The sequence below is a fragment of the Vanellus vanellus genome (assembly GCF_965231255.1).
Source record: "Vanellus vanellus genome assembly, chromosome: 27".
Lineage (NCBI taxonomy): Eukaryota > Metazoa > Chordata > Aves > Charadriiformes > Charadriidae > Vanellus > Vanellus vanellus.
In genome coordinates, this window is record NC_138932.1 from 2,808,348 (window position 1) to 2,814,347 (window position 6,000).

General features: G+C 61.4%; 1 protein-coding gene across 6 annotated transcripts in view; it reads right to left on the reverse strand.

Moving 5' to 3' along the window:
- Positions 1-6,000, reverse strand: part of MEF2D (myocyte enhancer factor 2D) — an 83,641-nt gene that overhangs the window by 77,169 nt on the left and 472 nt on the right. For 5 of the 6 annotated variants that reach the window (XM_082495932.1, XM_082495934.1, XM_082495933.1 and 2 more), the window contains exon 1: positions 5,679-5,780. The exons of the other annotated variant lie outside the window; for it this stretch is intronic. The gene's annotated coding sequence lies outside the window, so the exon portion shown is untranslated. Of the gene's footprint in view, positions 1-5,678; positions 5,781-6,000 lie in introns of those variants that run through there. 6 annotated transcript variants of the gene reach the window in all.

Genomic DNA, 6,000 nt, shown 5'->3' on the forward strand with positions numbered 1-6,000 from the left:
CTTCAGCCCCCAAAATTTTGACTGTTTTTCATAGAGAACTTACTGGCGCTGTAAGCATCTTCCACTCTTGATTTCTTTTTTGGGGAAAACCAAACGAAACAAATCTGACCCCACATATTTTCCCCACCTGCACAACATGGGATGCGTTCCTGAGCATTTGTTTCTGCGGCTCCTAGCAATTTTTCCCCTGAAGTCTTCCAATAATTGGAAAGGAAAAATTCTTTTTTTTTTTTTTAAGAAAAAAAAAAAAAGGATTCATCTTAAAAATAAGAAAGGAAAAAAAGAAATAAAAAGATGATTTCCAAAAGGATGGAGAAAAGTCACATTGTTCCAAAAGGCACTTTCATTTAAAAAGGAAGATGAAAACTTTCAAGCGGAGCTATTTATAACCGCCGCTTATACCCTTCAATAACACCTTCCATCCCGCAAGCTCCGCTGCGTCCTCCTGGGCAGGGAACACCCCGCGGCACCCCCCAGCACCCAACGGCCGGGCGCAGGATCCGGCCTCGCCGCGATGCAAATAACCCCCCTTATTGCAGGAGGAGGAAGAGGAGGAGGAGGAGGAGGAGGAGGAATCCCTTTGCTGCCTTCCCAGATGAGCCTACGCGAGGTCACCCCCTCGGAGTGAGCGACACAAATCACTTTACTGGTTTTTGGGGGGGGGTTGGGGGGAAAAAAAAAAATAAATATACATATATATAAAAATTTTAAAAATTCAGGCTTTGCTTCCAAAAAGAAGTCCGACACGGCAGCGGGCGGTCGCCCTTCCCCGCGGCACCCGGACCCCCACCCGCGCCCCGAGCATCCCGGCCGGGGGGGGGGGCAACAGGAGGCACCTCCTCCTGGAGAGGTTTTTGGGTTTGCGCCGGACTCTTGCTGGAAGCTGTTTCAAGAATTCCTCCTCCTCTTCCTCCCTACCCAGAAATAGGTCATTTAATTACCACCTTTCCAACCCCAAAAAAACAACAACTGACTCAAGGCGGGGGGGTGGGAGAGCTTCACCCCCGGCGTGGCTCGTGCCGCGCTCCGGCCCCGAAGCCACCGCGGCACAGCCTTGACCTTGAGACGTCCGCGCCGGCAGGACCCCGGCGTCGGGGCAACGTCAGCGCGGACGGCAAGGCCTCAGCTCCCCGCTTCTGGATTTCAATTAGCGCTGTTTAATTAAAGCAAGGAGGGTCGGGAAAGGCGGGTGGTGCTGAGCCCCTCCGCGCAGTACGGCCGCTGGGCACGGCCGCGTGCCGGCTCCAGGAAAACCGACGGCTAATTGCACGGTGTGAAATAATAGGTGTCTCGCTCGGCACGGAGTGAAACGTGCGGCTCCGGCGCGGTCCGGTCCGGCTGCTCCGGGGATGGGACACCGCGGTGGCTCCAGGGTGGTGGCCGGAGCCTGACACATCCCAGCACAGCATCATCCTGCTCGACCAGCTCGTCCTCACCCGCCCCGGCACCGCTCTTGCCGGTTTGGGCTTTGCTTTCGGCACCGGTTGCCCATTCCCGTGGGGAGCGGAGCGGCACGGAGATGTTAAAAGCCCCATTGAGGGCCGCGGCGGCACCCAGCACCGGGAATGGGCCTCAGCGGATGCTCCGGCATCCCCGGCCGGGACATCTCACCGCAACCGGACCTTGGCAGCGAGGAGCCCCGACACCATCGCATCCATACCTACCGCCCCGCTTTTCTCCAGGGGAAAGGGCTCACTTATAGCCGGGGAAAGGGGGAGCCTCAGCGCAAACCACGCCAAAATGGACCGAACTTCCCCAAAAAACTCTCCCCGCGCAGCTCAGAGGCCCCACTCCCCCCATCTTTTTAGCCACCGTTGAAGAGAACGCCAACGTACAGCCCACCCCTCCAAACTTAATCGCCCCAAATTGATTTCCCGCGTATTTAACAAGCCCTCGCTCCACGTGGGGGCTTCTTTTATTATTATTATTTTTTAAAAGGCCGCCTCGGCCGTTTTTCAAGCGGCGGGAAGCTGCAGCAGGGAGACAGCGGGAGCGAGGGAAAAGGAAAGGGGAAGGAAAAAAAAAAAAAAATAAAATTAAAGACAAACCACAAGCAAAGCAAACGGGAGCGCGGGATGAAAAGCGCCAGATCGGTGGAGGTAGAGCTGCTGGCAGGCAGACGGCCAGATCCATCTTGAAAGCAAAAGCAAACCGCTGCTCACACACGGCAGGGGGGGGCAGGGGGGGGGAAACCTTGAGGTCTGCCGGCACCGCCGAAGCACCGATCAAACAAAATGATTATCCAATTTCAGCTTTTTATTGAAAGCTTCTCTAATTTAAAAGGGGGGGGGGGGGGAGGGATAAGAAAATTTAAAAAAAAAAAAAATTAAAAAAAAAAAAATGAGGCACGTTAGATGGTAAAGTAATAAATACCGTCTCGGGGAGGCGAGGGGTGGACGCATCCCATAGTCTTGCTGGCACAGGGAGGGCGAGTGTGGCCGGGGGCAGGCAGCACCCGGCACGGCCGCGGGTTTCTGCGCCTCCCCAGCCTTCCTCCTCCTCCTCCTCCTCCTCCTCCTGCTCTGACTCACTTGCTTTTTGCTCCCCGCGCCGGGCTCGCCGGCAGAGCCGTACCTTCCCAGGGGCAGGACTGTCACTAGCAATCGAGTCACCTCTGAACTCCGGACGGCTCAGCCTCTAGGAACTGCCAAAAGAGTCATAAAAATAATAATAAAAAGAAAAAAAAAATCAAAACAAAAAAAAAAAAACCAAAACAGTCCCTGGCCTGAGGAGTTCGCCCTCCCGACAGATGGGATGGCTACGGGGTGAGGCAGGGGGGGATATTTTTAGTTCTGGTTGCAGATGGGGAAGTCCGGCACGGCGTCAACGCGGCAGCCCCCGCCAGCTCGCCACGGCCCCGCGCAGGCCACCTCTGTGGGTATTAACGGGATTTAACGGGATGCTCCCCGCTCCCTGCCCGAGCCTTGGGTAACCGCCTGGTCAGGGCCGGCTCGCGCCGCCACGGCTCTGCACCGCATCTCCGCCGGCACCACGCGCATCGCCCCAATGCCAACACCACCCATCCCTCTCCCCCCATCCCCTCCATTCCAGAGCCGTCGTGACGGGGGGATGCCACGCAGCATCCCACGGCGGGTCCCTCCTGACATGCTCCGAGCGATGCCGGCCTGACCCCACGAAACGGTCTGGCTTGGCGGCAAAAAAAAAAAAAAAAAAAAGAATTTTTTTCAGAATTTCATTTCTGCCCCCTCCTTCTGCTCAACGCCCTCCTGGTCCTTCGGGATGCGCCGGGCGACATCACCCCCCACCCTCGCCTTCATCCTTCCTCCGCGAGCCGCGGCCTGCACCGGCATCGGCACCTCCCTGCCGGGCAGCTGCCGCCAGCGGCTCCTGGCACGTGCCAGCGCCACGGCGGCTGGGTCCCGCTCCCGTACTTTTCGGCCGAGACTTTCGGCTTTGTTCTCCTCCGCACAAAGCCGCCGTGAGGCCGCCCCGGCAGCACGGAGGGACCTCGAAGTGGATGTGGTTTATGCCCATATTTAGGCTCCTTTACGTTGCCAGAGTCGCAGTAAAGGGCCGCGGTGTTAAATGAGAATCAGACCCCACTTGTTTCACTTGGCAGCCTTGGGAAAAATCCACCCCGGCACCGTCCGTGCCTCCACCCTGCCCGCTCGGGGACAGGATAAAATAGCAACAGCCCTTTCCAGCTCCGCGGTGGCACTTCCCAAAGCGGAGCCGAGCGAGGAAGAGTGTGAGGGGGGAGGAATTAAATACATTAAACACCACCATCACCCCCCCACCCCTTCCCGAGAGCGGCACCAGAGCGTGGGGAAGCAAAGGGACTTGCCCAAGGTCACCCGCTGACAGAGCCGGCACTTCCCAAGGTCCCTGGAGCCCCCCAGCAGGACCGAGCACACGCCACGGGGGGACGCAACCGGCCGGCATGAGGAGCCCCCGGTTTTGTGCCAGGGCAGGAGCGGAAGCACCGAGCCACCGGTGGCAGGATCGAATATCCCTTCAACCACCACCAGCACGTTAAATCCCTGCCGTGGCGGAGGCGACGGCGCTTTCCCACCGCGCTGGCAGCACCGGCGAAACCCGAGCGGCGGGGGACACCGGCCACCTGCTCCGAGCCCAGCGCAAGTGCGGATGCCTCAGCCTGGCAAAGCCGCGACAACTGCAGGGGCTGAAGGGCAAGGAGGGGCGGGGGATTGGGAAGAAGCAGCCATGAGGCCCTTCCAGAGGTCCGTGACCTTCAGGAGCCCACGGGCAGCACCGCCGAGGGCAGGGCACGCAGGTCACTTTGAGCTCCCAAGGGACACGGGCAGCCCCGGCTCGCCTCGTGCCGGAGCCACCGGCACCAAATCAGCCCAGAGAAGGAAAGAAAATACGCAGAATAAACCTTACCTACACCCAAAATCTGAACCCCCTCGCCTGGATGAGGGGACGCGAGTGCCACGGTGCCCAGGGACAGCGAGGTTTCGGGTGGGCTGTCCGGGGACACCCACCGTGGGGGAACCCAAAAATCCCCGTTGGGGCCACGCGCTGCAGGAGAAGAGGCTTCAGTGGGGCAGGATCAGGCCCTTCCCGGAGGGGGAGGGGGCAGGCAGAGGTGGCGTGCCAAAGCGCTGAGCACCAGCTGTGCTCCGCTTACCGGCATCTGTCCCCCTGCCCAGACCCCTGCCTGCAAGGGGAGGGGGGGGGGTGGGGGGGCGAGTCACCAGCCAAAAACACATGGCAGCTCCCGACAGCCGGCGGGGACGAGGTGGTGGTGGTGGGGGGAGGACGACCATGACACCCCGTGGGTTGCCATGAGGCTGCCGGGGTGCGGTGGGAAGATCCGTGGGGACGTCTCGCAAGAAGCCGGGGGGGATTGGGGCGGGGGGGAAGAGAATAAATAAAAAATTTAAAAGCCAACAACAAAGCCAAGGGGGGCAAGCTGCAGGGGAAGGAGACGAGCCACCGGCAAACGGGTGTTATGGATGCAAAGCGGCACCCACCAGGATGCCGGGATGCCCTGTCCACCGCATCCCTCGCCGCCTCGTACCGCCAAGCCGAGGGAAGGCTCACCGTGCCGGGGAGGCCGTGGTGGCGGTACTGGGTGGGTGGGTGGGGGGGACGAGACACGACTTTGCCATCCCCCCCATCACCAACCCCTCCATCAGGGTACCTGGCGGCAGCCGCTGTGGGATGGCGGCGGCGGTGCTGTGCCCCCACCGGTGCCACCGGCCCCGAGGAACAAACAATCACAGCTGTCAGCTCCGGAACCGGCACACGGCCAAGTCATTGAAGCTCCGGCACTCGATTTACCGCCAGCTCGCCCCAAAGCTGCTCTTGCCACTCAAACCACAGCCCCCCACCCCCACCCCCCCCACAGCACCCCCAGCCTCGCCGGTGACCCCCTCCGCCGGTGGTACCCCCCCCCAGCACCCTCACCATCACCCCACCACCCCCCTCCTCCAAAAGCTGTTGGGCCCTTCGGTACCACCGAGGCCGCCCCGGGGGGGCCGTGGGGTGGGGGTTTGCGCTCCGGGGGGTGGCACCGGGGGGGTCCCACGGGGTTGCAAACCCACCCACCCCCCACCCCCGAGTGGGGTGAGCACCACCCCTGGGTGCCCCCCCCCCCCCAGCACCCAGAGGGTGCGGGGACCCGCATCCCACCCGCACCCCACGCGTGTCGTCCCCCCCCCCCCCCCCCCCCATCCCCGCCCCTCTCTCACCTGTGTGTCCGTCCGTCCCCCCCCCCCCCAGCAGGAGCCGAGGAGGCGACACTTCTTCCCCTTCCTCTCCCCTCTCCCTCCTTCACCTCTGCACCATTTTGGTGACGGTTTGTTTTGAAAGCGGCGGCGGAGCGGGGGGGGGGGGGGGGGGGGGGGAGGATGTGCCGCTCTCCGCCCCCGCGGCCGCGCTCCGCCGCCCATCCCCGCCGCCTCGGGGCGGCACCGGGGATGGGGGGGGGGGGGGGGGGGGGGATATATCAACACACACACACCCCCCCCTTAAAAAAATAATAAACCACACACACACACCGCGCTCGTCGCC